Source organism: Lissotriton helveticus, chromosome 8, assembly GCF_964261635.1.
Source record: "Lissotriton helveticus chromosome 8, aLisHel1.1, whole genome shotgun sequence".
Taxonomy (NCBI): Eukaryota; Metazoa; Chordata; class Amphibia; order Caudata; family Salamandridae; genus Lissotriton; species Lissotriton helveticus.
This window is the reverse complement of record NC_136069.1, coordinates 587,024,832-587,039,601: the sequence shown is the minus strand read 5'-3', so window position 1 is coordinate 587,039,601 and position 14,770 is coordinate 587,024,832. Positions and strand designations below refer to the sequence as shown.

General features: G+C 42.5%; 1 protein-coding gene across 1 annotated transcript in view; it reads left to right on the top strand.

Annotated features, from left to right (window-relative positions):
• Nucleotides 1-14,770, top strand: part of KLHL1 (kelch like family member 1) — a 1,526,090-nt gene that overhangs the window by 552,750 nt on the left and 958,570 nt on the right. The gene's annotated exons all lie outside the window — the stretch shown is intronic.

The following is a 14,770-nucleotide window of genomic DNA, read 5'->3' as shown; positions in this document are numbered from 1 at the left end:
ATCTAAGATTAATCTTGTATAAACCAGAACTGTATGGGAGAGTTGTTGATGCGTGTTATAATTTATTTGGATCTGCAAGTTATTTTGAGTATTTCGATCAAATACACCTTTCAGAATACATGTTGTTTTTCTCTTATTTTCCTGAAGTTTATGGATGTTTAAAATGTAGGGACATTTATCTCTCTCTGTGTTTTTTTATTTCTGTACCCAATTTAGCAAAGGTGGATTTTTCATTAAGAACTTTGGCCGCAATACTAGGAGATCCCCAAGTACCAAATGTTTGATGGCGATGATGCTAGATCCAATTGTATTCTTAGAATGTCTTTGCTCCAATAGTGACTTAAATTGGGAACATGCTGCAATACACATAAAATATTTGGCCTGTTTAATATATCACTACGACCTCTGGACGTAAATAGCAGAGTAAATCTGAGTTTTTGTGCAGTGAGCTGGTCGAACAGGCTCAAAGTAGTTTCCTAATCAGGATGGCGATCTTTTTGCATAATGCAGTTGTTTGCAGATGTGACGGAGTTGGAGTCCTCTGTAATAAAAGATGTGTTGTGTATTTCTATAGGTTCTGAATCGATCCCCCTATTCCTGACCCTATTCTGGTTAAACTAACTATCAAGTTAACTAACAGTCAGCCCATGAGGCAAGAACAGCCCCCATGATGCAGATACCGTTATCTGACGCAGTCACACTACGGCACAGGAACGTGTTATCTGATTAGGTCATAACGCTTGAGATCTAATTAGACAAGCGACATTCCTCCAGCCCCTGATAAGGCATACGACGTTCTCATAACAAATCAAACCTATGACAACCTGGATAATCCGTGCGGCCATTGTTTTGATTTCACAGAGAACTTTAGTAAAGAATGTGCTAACGAGCAAGTCGTATGACATCTTTATTGACGTACCTATGTCCATCCTTACGTCAATCTCGGCACCTTTAAGGTATAAATATTGCCGACCTTGCCCTATGCAAACACACGCGTGGTGACAAGACGGAGCAGCCATACTTGCCGAAGCCGAGAGCAGAAGCAGACCCCGCTGGCAGCAGCCCCGCCTTCCTGACGCGCTGAGAGACGCGCTGCTATCTCAAGCCGAGAGACCCAGCACCGGCGCTTCTGGGCAGCCCTCGCAGGCAGCCATGAATATCGAGAGCAGAGAAAGAGATACCATTCCTCATTCATCCTAAATTCCAGATACAGAACTGAATAACCCCTCACAGAGAATTCTTTAGTTATTCACTTGGCAAAAACAAACTTAACTTAAACTGTAACTTTCTATTCCCGCCCACGCATTAGACTTAGGTCAGGTACACGGGGTAGGCGTATTTAGAAACACCAGTTGAGTACGTTTAGTCAAATGTATATGTGTATGTAAATATATTTTAATCATCTTAAACATCATATGGCTCAGAAACCATATCAATGTTTTTACAGTATTATTTTATACTATTGCTTTTAATGTATGCACTTTACTTAACTATAAGTATTGCAATAATATCGATCCATTTCTCATGTATGAGAAAAGAGACTGATCAATAAATAACACCTTTTTATTGAACACGCCCGTCTCTTCCTTTTCTCTACATTCTGATGAGACTAAGAATGCACGTACTGACTGAGTAAAATAATTGCCTTGTGCTCACACGACTCTTGAGATTGACTCTTGATTAGGGGAGAGCAAAGTTGTCATGTTCTATGGTTGTCAGAAACTAAATCCCTTCTTGTCTAATCAGGGGAGTTAATTCTTCCTTGAACATTCGAGAAAGTTTCTAGCGAACTCTGAGCTTAGCTGGCAAACCCAAAAATTAAGTCTAGTATCGACAGTAGTAGACCTAGTTAACGTCTGGCCTAGGCCTTTACTGCTGTAGGTACTATTCCAATGCGCAGAGCCTATTGGGAAAATAGGAGCTACACTACATGGCGCCCAACGTGTTTGGAAAGGGCGATAAAACTAACGTAAGACATTTAGAGTAACTCAGTCGTGCTTTCTCACTCAGACCCCTTTTCCCAAATACTCCAAAGACGTCTGGAGTGGGTGAAAGGTTATATCCTCCAAAACCTCGCAGGAGGGAACTCCTATGTATGGTTCTTGGTCAAGTCAACGTTGAAGGATAAACAGTGTTCCAAAATATTGTGCATCTAATCTCTGTTTCCATAAAGAAACCTGATCTGCAAATAAACATAATACCATCCTATCTGTAAAATGGCAGAGAGTGATGACGAAAGAGAGGCAGTTAGATTAGCAACTGAACTCACAGATGCTGATGCTACCATGCAAGCAGCAGACCCGAATATAACACTCATTCCGGTCATTAAAAGGAGATCTATAACCTTAAAACTTATAGAAAATGGACTGACACCTAGAGGTGGCACAGTCATATTCGTAATTGAGGCACACGAATATCGGCAGACAGAGGTATACTATACATGGATACATTTTCCAGCAGCAAATGCTGTAACAAAGTACTTCCACTATTACAAAGTAGAGGAACCTCCTGAAACATACACTCCTTTCGAGGAGGTGGAAGTACCACTCAAATTCCAAGAGCATTTGCTCTTATTTGATGGCGCCCTAAAACATAACAATCACATTACAAGGCTCGGTCCTTTAGGAAGACCAGGAGCAACGTGGCCGGTCCTAGCCGGATACACACCACATCCAGACATCGATAGGATGCCTGCAGCTGAACTATTAACACAGCTGAAACAATTACAAAAAATTCATAGACAATTAGTTCAGTATGTAATGCGGACTTCAACAATTCAGCCAGCGATTAAACTACCACAGCTGACCCCTCACCAGGGGAACACAAATAAAATTACACCACAGAACATCCAATCCTGCCTAGGTAAAGTTCCAGCTAAACGGGAACAAATACCATTCTGGTTGGCACAGAAAATCACCCAAATAGAGGCGGTGTTTCCTGACACCACCCCATTAGAAAAACACAGGATTCTGACTATATGTCTCCCAATGGGAATCGCACCACACATTGAGGACTGTGACACTTGGGGTACAGTCTTTGCTTCCATCTATACAAAAACGCACGGTGTTCCATCCATTTCGGTAATACCAGATGTGCTAAAACAAATTCAAGATGAATACGGTCCAGAACCTGCTTTAACTCTTGGTATGAAATTACTGAAAGACTTCAAGCAGGTCTCGGCTATATTACTAGCCAACATAAAAGGTGAAGCAGCAAACGTGGCGATCCGCCAGAGGTTAAAAGAGACAGATATAGCAGACCAACCAGCTGAAATTGCCAGAATCATAGAAAAATCCTATGAAGAACTAGGCAGAGATAGTCTAGGTGGAATACCAGTAAAACCGCAACTGACTACAAGTCCAGAAAAAATATTTTCTAATAATAATAATTCACCAAAAAAGAACTGGGATGGAAATAAACAATCCAATCCTAAAGAAAAGAAATTCCAGTCCAGAGGAAGGTCTCCGAGGCGAAGAGAGAAATCTCCAAACCTAAGACAGAGGTCACCGCAGAGTGACCCCTCTGGGAATAGATATAACCTTAGAAATAGGGATAATATTAAAAAACCTGATAGATATCAAGACATTGATACACGTCCCTCTCAATCTTTTCAGAATTCCTCGCAGAAATCGGAAAGAAGAGGACGATCAGAAGAGCACGCCAAGTCCAAAGACAAGGAACCTGCTCAACTAAAAAAGAAATTACAATTTCCAAAAAAGAAGGTAGCCAGTATCAAGGTAGTTAACAATGCCGAGAATACTGAGGACACAACTGAAAAACGGAGAGTGGGCTCAGACAATGCTAGACAGCGCAGCAGAGGTGAGCATAGCTCGCAAAGTCCTTATGAATCATCTGGAGACAGTGGACACGAATGAATACCTTCAAGTGGAAACTGCAGATACCAGAGTTAGCAAGCCCCACAAGATATACGAGATAACATTACGTATAGAGGGAGATAAGACTAGAAAAATAAGGGGACTATTTTGGGATAACCTTTCCAAGGGCTATGACATCCTCCTAGCTGAAAAAGACTGGCCACCAGAGTTTGTCAGGGAGTGCCCTCATGGCGAAGAAGTAATTATGCCTGCCTTCTCGAATCAAATACCGATTCATAAAAAATATACACTTGCTAGAAAGTGGGCAGTGGCCTTAGCACCTGCTTTATATAAAAATCACGTAGGATGGGATGAGGATTCTCCTCCTCACAAAATCCAGTTAAAATCACAACCAACTGCACAAAGGCAGTACCCAATTAAGCAAGAAGCTAAAAAACAAGTAAATGAAATACTAGATCAGCTAGAATACCAGGGGGTGATTGAAACTTGCACCTCACAAATGAACAATCCTTTGTTTCCGGTCTCCAAACCAGACAATTCATACCGTCTAGTTTTGGATTACCGACACCTTAACACATGTTGCAAAACTTTTGCAGTGCAAAACTCACACAGTGCTGCACTAATGAATAACATAGTGCGCAAAAAATACAAAACAACCTTGGACATCTCCAATGGATTCTTTTGTCAAAATATAGCACCAGAGAGCAGATATTTAACTGCATTCTCAGTAAATGGCACTCAAAAACAATTCTGTCGGTTAGCCCAGGGGTACAAGAACAGCCCGGGGGTATTCTCAGCGAGAGTAACAGAATTACTACAACTATATGATGATGAAGCATTATCTTATGTTGATGACATTTACTTAACAGATAATGACTTGGAGACTCACTTGAAAAGAGTGAACACCATAATACTTGGTTTCGCTGCAGAGGGTTACAAATTCAACTTTAAAAAATCCAGAATTGCCCATCTGAAAATCCAGTACGGAGGATATGAATTATCAAGCATAGCCTGGTTGACATTCTTCTAAAAACTATAAGAATTAAAAAATCTAAAATATGAAAAGACGTATCCTCTGCCAATCGACATTCTGCCTCTACGACATTACGCCTGTGTAATCTATACAGACGGACATGCTCAACCGTCCGTTTGGGGAGAACAAGCATACAACCCCACATGTGAGATTACAAAAGAAGTGTGGCGCGGAGGTATATTAAAACCTCTATTAACAAAATCACACTCAGTAGAAACTAATTCAGAAAAACAAACTGAAATAATCGCATTGAAAATGGCGCTAGATAATGCGGATCGCGAATTCCCGACACTTATAGTGTCAGATTCATATTACTGCGTCAAATCATATAACAGCGATTTGCAGACATGGATTCAGAACGGTTACAAAGATGACACAGATGCACCAATAAAGCAGAGACTGCTCTGGGAACAAATAGCTCTTTTACAAAAAGAACTACCAAAGACTCACGTGACTCACTCACTGAGTCATCAGCGTGATGGCGTTCACGTTGTAGGGAATTCATTGGCTGAAGCAGCCGCAGCGGCAGCCACTAAACCGGCTCCCGTAGATCGAAAAAAGCGTACATTAAAATACATTGACGGTGAAACATTGCTGGCGGTGAAAACGTCATCAAAAGGCGACTGCTCAGCGTTACCGATCAACTATCCACTCAATTATACATACATAATCGATGCAAACTCCGTCCCTTTTGCTCGAATCCCTGGAGTGGGGGATAGAGTGATTCCAAACATGGACAGGAGACACTTGTTAATCGCAGACGCACATATGGGCGAGGGTCTTGGACACCTCAAACTAAAAGATTCTCTGGAAGATTTACAATCACGGTACTGGTGGCCAGGCATGAGCCTACATCATACCATGTTTGTAAAAAACTGCCCAAACTGCAACAGAAATCGCAGTGGGAGAGAAAAAATAAAATACGGTGGAATCTGACTGCAGATAACATCACCACTAAAAAGAATGGCTTGCGATTAACATATACAGGCTAGTTTCCACTTATAATGTAGATCCTCAGCACTCGGCTGACGTCCGGACTGTTATACAAAGATTTGCGAGTCTAAATGGCATATACGCTAAGAGCATGCTACGTTCGACCATTTCTTTCACTCAGGCAATCCAGCCTGGGGGGGAAACATGGCCAAATGAGCACAGCCCAGCGGGAATCTTCTCACTTCCTTCCTGAGGGTACGGGATGGTGTAAAGAAAAAACCAAGGCAGAAAGCAATATATAATAGAAAGGATATTAGGTTCGGGAGCTGGGTGGGTCAAACATCTAATAAGTGTCCAACGTAGTCTAAATAACTTGCCAAGAAATTCTCTGAAGGGATTCAGTCCGTACGAATTATTATTCGGAACTAGGATGTTGATCTCTGACCTTGATAGTCAGACTTCAGTGGTAAAAGAAAAAACCTTTGATGTCAAAGACCGTTTGGCTATTTTGCAGGACTTAAACAAAACAAGAAAAGACCTGAGCAACATACAGTTGAAACAACAGCCAACAACCACTGAAGAATCACCACCTGTCCCAGCAAGACCTGTCTGGATTCCAAAAGTCGGGGATCTAGTCAGGGAGAAGATCGCGGTAAAGAAGGAATTTGGGCCTTCTTACAGAAAAGCAGTTCCTGTCTTGTCTGTCAACGGGACAAGATCAGTTGTACTACCGCCACTTGCTGGAAAAAAGGAGAACCGAGTTGTATCCATCGACCTGGTAAAACCACAACATGTGGCCGATAACAAACGGTAGGCCAAGTGGACTCCCAATAAGTAGCAGAACACCAAGGTTTGCTACCAGTACAGAGGTCCTAACAAAGAGGCTCATCACATTCGAAACGCCTACAGAAGAACAACAAGGACTATGCAACAATGCAATAGAACTCAGACCTCTGAAAACCCAAATAAAGACATTTAGCAGAGACACACCAATCTATACTGAAGTACCAAGTGAAAATGCAAGAAACAAAAATCCTGAACCAATTGGAACAATTGACAGAACTGCATCCGGTTACTTCATCAACTTCGATGATTCCTCTGACGGCTTCAGCGAATCAAAGACACAGCCATCATCAAAATCCTTTAAAGACAAAGCGAAGGAACTTTTGAAACAACTGAAAGAAACATATCTGATTTCTCCATGGATTGAATTTTGGGTGGGTTTTGGTGCATTTATCCTCATACTTTGGCTCATCATGGTTTTTACTTTGGGACGCTTCATTGAGGGAAAATATGCTAAAATGGACACAGCAAGTCAGAACATCAACTTGGTCCTCAAACCACAGACATCTTCACACATCGAGAAAAGAGAACTTTCTCCAGAACTTTCTTCAGCCAACTTCACAGCCAATCCGATACCTGGTGGGGTAGCCTGGGACAACACTGACTATGAAATTTATGGTCCGGTCGAGATCCTGAAATATCCACACCAAATCAAGATCTCCTTGAGTGACTTTGTAAAACCAAACTCATTTGCTGATGATTGGGACTTCGAAAGTATTAACAACATGATGTCTGACTTAGTAATGTCTGCTAAATTTACAAAACATGATTATTTGCAAGGTTCTACAAATTATGATAGTATGTATTGCTATAACCATTATGGTAACGATTTTTTACATAAATCTGCACAACCTAGAAATGTTTTAAATTATAATCAATGGGAACATTGTGCAACACCTCCAAAAGGGAGTTCAAGAACCGTTTATGACAAATATTCATACTTTCAAGGTTTTAACACAAGTAATGCTGAAACATTTTATTACAAATTGTTAAACAAGACAGGGATGAAAACCATGATAACCAACACAAAATTGATATATTCAGATTCATTCTTTGAAAAAATGAATACTTTTGGATTTGATTATTGGGACAAAAATGTTGATTTGAAAAGTGTTTGGGGTACAAAAGAATGGCAAGTACAGGGTTTAGAAGCTTTGTTTAGAGCCTGCATGATCCCAGAACAAATGATATTTTTAAATGACACTGTTCAACAAACCACCTGTCTTGGCTTAGCCAAAATCAAAGATTTAAATAAACCGTCTATTCCAAAGCCAACAATGTTTAGCAATAACTCTGATACAGATGAAGAAATAGACATAAACCATATCTTAAACCAAAACAGAACACATCCTGATTGGAAACAGTGGTTGATCTGGCCAACAGATACTAATAACTGTCAAGACAGATTCCTGAATAAAACACAGGGTTTCAAAATGACCAGGCCAGACCCTAGATATCCCCAAAGACATCACCCAGGGATAATAACAACCTACAGTGTGGGCAAATTATGCCTTCAATGGCTACAAACTTCCACACTGCCTGAAATTAAGCAACACCTAACTTTACTTACTGATGGTGCTGACTTGCGTGATTTCATAATGGGACCACGCAAACAGCGTCAAAAGCGTTTCATAGCAGCCTCTGTATATGCAGCATACAATGAGGCCTGGAAGGTTACTCAAATTGAAACAGCAGAAAGAATACGGGAAATTGACCGTATTAATTTGGAAAAATCACTTTCTGTAGTGGACAATGGGTTAATGACTCTGTCCTCCAGAATATTTTCATTGGACAGCATTGTGTCTTCAGCAATCGATATATTATCGCAAGACTTACTGTTATTACAACATGGTCAGTCACAATTGCGTTCTATTGTACAGCTTGGCTGGACGTTACAAAATCTGCGTTCAGGCTATGTGCCTTGGCGTTTAATCAACACAACGTCACTATTCCAAATCTTTAACCTTACTGATAGACAAATCGGTATGGCACAAAAGGGTGCTGATTATACAATCTTGAGCATTGAAAAACTAGAAAGATTACCAATGACAATGTCAGAATGACCTGTCAGTGAATGGATAATCCACGGAATCATAAATATTCCAATCTCAACCTTCAGGTTTCAATACTGCCAAAAATATATACATGCTGGCATGTACGATAAATTGGGAAAGGGGTACCTTAAAACAACTTGGAACCTGCCCTATTCACATGCATGTGTCAGTAATAAAGGACAGAAAGTGTTTCTTAGTGGCAACAATTGTGCTATGTCACTAAGCGGCACTCTTCTGTGTAACGGTATTAGTTTGCACGGAGCCTGTGAAGGGAATTCATACAACCTTTCATGTCACCAGCAAGGCGCACCTGCAACTGAAATAGAACCATTCTTTCAAAGACTCTATAATGGGAGTTACATTCTTATTGTAGACCGCAGATGTTGCAGTCTTATGCCCGGGACTCCTTATCTAGTAACTACAACAGCGAAGGTCAAGTGCTGTGGACGTTCTTTGTTCCCCAGCTCCTTTCCAGACAGGGAGGCAAGGGCATGGCCCAGTTTGAAAATTACTTCTATTCGAATAGACACTTTAAGCAGAATGAAAACAGTGCTTCTTCAGACGCCTACAAGGCTCACGTCATCAAAAGAAACGTATGATCTACAAGTCGCAAGGACGACTGCAGAGATACATACATTATTATCAACTAATTCCCCCGTACATTTCGCGGAAATCCTGAGCAAAATCTTAAATATTTCTGATACCGCTGGGGTCTCAAAGGTATTTAAGACAGTATTTTCGATGGCATTAACACCATTCAAAGCCATACTGGGTATTTTTCCAGATTTCGTCCATTCGATTTTTGGCGGACTTCCCTTGATCCTGGGACTAATTGCAGGAATCCTATTCCTAGTCCTTATTTTTCGTTATGGCAACCCATGTCACAGATCAAACTCTCGCGACAATGGAAGATACGATCCTAGCCATTGGATACCGGGACCGGATATCAAAAATCCTGGGACTCTCCCGGCTTAGAGACCTAAACATGACTTGGTTTCTATCATTTCGACCAATGTGGCAAAGGTGTGTTTTACCTGTACTAAGGTGTCTGCTATGCGGAGAAGAATGCGTGTTAGACACCTGTCTGACGCTACAATCGGATGCGCCGGTGGATGCAGATACACTGTTGGTTCCTACCAAGGTTCACGCTTTGTGCTGCCCTCAAAGGCTGCCAATCCTGATGACGGCATTCCTGGAATCTTCACCACTACGATTGAAGAGTAGTGAAGTTCAAGATGAAAGCAGCATCGAACAGGTACGACCTTCTGTCAGTGATGCAAATCAGAATGTCAATGGAGACAATCATGCGCACGAATGCATGGTTACCCCTATTTCCGACTTAGTGGAACTTTCCCATGAAGCTGTTGACAGTTTTTTCGAAAGCCTGAATGATATGATGTTCTCTCCGGAACAGAAATAGAGACTTTTGAGTAAACTCGCACACGGCGTTCCCTGAATTCGGCCTTCAACTTTTAAAAATATAGTCACATGAACAATTACAATCCAGTTCACGGACAGCGATTTTTTCAGCAAGCCCCTAAAATATTTTTCTATATATTTTTTTTTCCGGGACACTGATCTTCTGCTTAAAGTAAGAAACTATTCCTAGAGAACTAAGATTTCTATTTTTAGATACTTTATATAGACTTTAGCTGCCCACTGGTATGTTCACAAATATTTTATTATGTGATGAAATGGTCTTGAACTTCCTTTCTGTATAGCCATATTAAGAGACATTTCATGTGTATTTCTCATATACCAAAAAGCAATAATGCATAACAATGCGTGTTTACTTTTGCATTTAATTCATAGCTTAAGTGCATACAATATATATGACTGCAATTTTTCAGTATATTTGAAAATTTCAAAATGCATTTATGTATTTTGGGGTGGTAAGGTATACACTATACTCTATAGTATGTTGTACTATGTTATACTATGCATAGATTAGTAGATATGACCATAGTTAGCGTGGAGTGGGTGTCGTGTATTTCTATAGGTTCTGAATCGATCTCCCTATTCCTGACCCTATTCTGGTTAAACTAACTATCAAGTTAACTAACAGTCAGCCCATGAGGCAAGAACAGCCCCCATGATGCAGATACCGTTATCTGACGCAGTCACACTACGGCACAGGAACGTGTTATCTGATTAGGTCATAACGCTTGAGATCTAATTAGACAAGCGACATTCCTCCAGCCCCTGATAAGGCATACGACGTTCTCATACCAAATCAAACCTATGACAACCTGGATAATCCGTGCGGCCATTGTTTTGATTTCACAGAGAACTTTAGTAAAGAATGTGCTAACGAGCAAGTCGTATGACATCTTTATTGACGTACCTATGTCCATCCTTACGTCAATCTCGGCACCGTTAAGGTATAAATATTGCCGACCTTGCCCTATGCAAACACACGCGTGGTGACAAGACGGAGCAGCCATACTTGCCGAAGCCGAGAGCAGAAGCAGACCCCGCTGGCAGCAGCCCCGCCTTCCTGACGCGCTGAGAGACGCGCTGCTATCTCAAGCCGAGAGACCCAGCACCGGCGCTTCTGGGCAGCCCTCGCAGGCAGCCTGGAATATCGAGAGCAGAGAAAGAGATACCATTCCTCATTCATCCTAAATTCCAGGTACAGAACTGAATAACCCCTCACAGAGAATTCTTTAGTTATTCACTTGGCAAAAACAAACTTAACTTAAACTGTAACTTTCTATTCCCGCCCACGCATTAGACTTAGGTCAGGTACACGGGGTAGGCGTATTTAGAAACACCAGTTGAGTACGTTTAGTCAAATGTATATGTGTATGTAAATATATTTTAATCATCTTAAACATCATATGGCTCAGAAACCATATCAATGTTTTTACAGTATTATTTTATACTATTGCTTTTAATGTATGCACTTTACTTAACTATAAGTATTGCAATAATATCGATCCATTTCTCATGTATGAGAAAAGAGACTGATCAATAAATAACACCTTTTTATTGAACACGCCCGTCTCTTCCTTTTCTCTACATTCTGATGAGACTAAGAATGCACGTACTGACTGAGTAAAATAATTGCCTTGTGCTCACACGACTCTTGAGATTGACTCTTGATTAGGGGAGAGCAAAGTTGTCATGTTCTATGGTTGTCAGAAACTAAATCCCTTCTTGTCTAATCAGGGGAGTTAATTCTTCCTTGAACATTCGAGAAAGTTTCTAGCGAACTCTGAGCTTAGCTGGCAAACCCAAAAATTAAGTCTAGTATCGACAGTAGTAGACCTAGTTAACGTCTGGCCTAGGCCTTTACTGCTGTAGGTACTATTCCAATGCGCAGAGCCTATTGGGAAAATAGGAGCTACACTACAGATGAACCGGTTAAATTAGGAACTCTGAGACACATTTGCCTTAGAATTGGTGTATCTTGATGAATGGATGTTGTGCCTGAGCTCTCTAAAGGCCTTCTTTAAGTGTTAATTTCCTGCTGCCCATTTTAAGATTTTTGGAGTATAGATAGGGTGGGGGTCATATTGTGTGCCCACAATCAATCATCCCACTGGTCTAAGGAGCTTAGTGCAACAATGCTGGATAGTATATATTAAGGTAATTTTTTTGTCACGGTAGAACTCCAAAGCAAGGCTAGATATAGACTGTGGAGAGCTGGAGTAGGTAACAGCCAGTCAGAAGGAAAGAGAGGTAATTGCAGGGCAGCAAAAGTTGAAAAACAGCTGGCAGTCAGATCGTGCCACCCTGGATGCAAGCCACACCAGTCACTAGACCGGCCGCTTCCACGCTTGGGTTTGCAGCACCTTGGGCAAGCGGTTCACCTTCAACAACCTTCTTGCCCTGTCTCGAGTGCTGTGTGTTGGCTGCTATGCCTCAAAATCTGACAGATGCATGAGGCATGGAGGTAGCAATCCAGCGATATCCTCTGCTCACTTATGAGGTCACTACCCTTGTTATAAGCCCCTCTTGTCCTCATGCTTCCTCATAGCTGCCGCCCCTGTTCCGAGCTTGGGGCTCATTGTTTGTAATGTCAGTGATCCTGAACTCCAGAACTCCTGCTTCTCTTCTGCTCTGTTCCACTGATCTGCTTGTCCGCTCCTCCTTCTCCACCAAACCCTGAACCAGAACGTCCTCTGCAGATTTAACACAAAGAATTGCTTAACGGTGTCAATCTGCATGACTCACAGCTCTGAAAAACCTTCTATTTTTCTAAATAGACCATTTGATGAAGAAGATGAGAGTCCTTATCATGGTGTACATTTGCAATTGCAATATCATATACAGTGAGTTCCTCAAAAAGAAAATTGCTAGGAGACAAAATGTGTTTAAGTCTCTTTATGTGTGTTTCATCAAGTCACACTAATCAATCAATCAATCATAGCATTTATAGAGAGCACTACATACCCGTGAGGGTCTCAAGGCGCAGGGGGGGGCAGCTGCTACTGTTCGAAAAGCCAGGTCTTGAGACGTCTCCTGAAGGCTAGAAGGCCTTGATTTGGGAGGGTCTTCCATGTTTTAGCGGCGAGGTGGGAGAATGATCTGCCGCCGGCGGTCACTCTTCGGATGCGAGGGACCGTGTTGAGGGCGTGGTCTGCGGACGGGAGCTGGCGGGTGGGGATGTAGAGGCTGAGTCATCTGTTGAGGTACGCTGGTCCGGTGTTGTGAAGTGCCTTGTGTGCGTGGGTAAGGAGTTTGAAGGTTATCCTCTTGTTGATAGGGAGCCAGTGCAGGTCTCTCAGGTGGGGTGTGATGTGGCTGCGGCAAGGGGTGTCCAGGATCAGGCATGCGGCGGTGTTCTGGATGCGTTGGAGCCATTTCAGGAGTTTTGCCGGGGCTCCTGCGTAGAGTGCGTTTCCGTAGTCCAGTCTACTGCTGATGATGGCCTGGGTGACCGTCCTTCTTGTTTCGGTGGGGATCCACTTGTAGAACCTGTGAAGCCTGTGGAGGGTGTTGATGCAGGAGGAGGAGACGGCCTTGACCTGCTTTGTCATGGAAAGGGTGAAGTTGAGGATGACCCCTAGGTTGCGTGCGTGGTCGGTGGGTGTAGAAGGTGCTCCTAGTGCAGTCGGTCACCAGGAGTCATCCCAGGCCAAGGGGGTGGATCCGAGGATGAGGACCTCCGTCTTGCCCGAGTTCAGATTTAGTCAGCTGTTTCCCATCCAGTCGGTGACTGTCTTCATACCTTTGTGGAGATTGGTTTTGGCGGTGTGGGGGTCTTTGGTGAGGGAGAGGATCAGCTTGGTGTCGCTGGCGTAGGAGATGATGTTGAGGTTGTGCCGTTGTGCGATGTGGGTGAGCGGTGCCATGTAGACGTTGAACAATGATGAGCCTTGGAGTACGCCGCAGATTATCCCGGTGGCTTCCGGGCAGAAGGGGGAGGCGGACGCTCTGGGTTCTGCCGCAGCAGTCAAAGAGGACTACCCCAGCTGACCAGCTACAACTGGATTGTTTTGGACTTCACAGGTGCACTGTGGGAGATTGAGTCCTAGCCCCAAAGTGGTAATCCAGAGTCTCTGAATCCTTGTGTGGTGCTGCTGGACACTTCTGTCACCTAAAGAACCAACAAGAAACAAGATCTTAAAGTTCATAAGCTTTCTACAAAGTTTTGCTGGAAATCTCCAGGAGAAGATCAACCCAACATTGATAGTCAGGCCGCCTGATTTTGCTGGTTTGTCTCACTGAAATCTCCGGAGCGCTTCAACATCGAGGACAAAGACTTCTGGACCCTCACCAAGGTATTGCTCTGCAGTAGGGTGCCATAGTCGAATCAAACTCCAGATCTAAGTAACCAGATGACTTGATGGCGAGAGAAAAGCTCCAAGAAAAAGACTGATTATGACTTTGGTGGTGCGGCGCTGGGTCCGTCCCACCACCGCACCACCAAAGCCGTGGTCAGACTTCCTGCCAGATTAGGAGTTTCCTGCTGTTTTTATTTATTTATTTATTTATTTCATAAGTTTCATATAGCGCTGGCTCCATCCATGGATAAGAGAGCGCTTAACATTGTGAAGATGATCAGAAGAATACAGAACAATTGTTTCAAATGCAGCAATAATACATGGTAAATAAAAATGGCA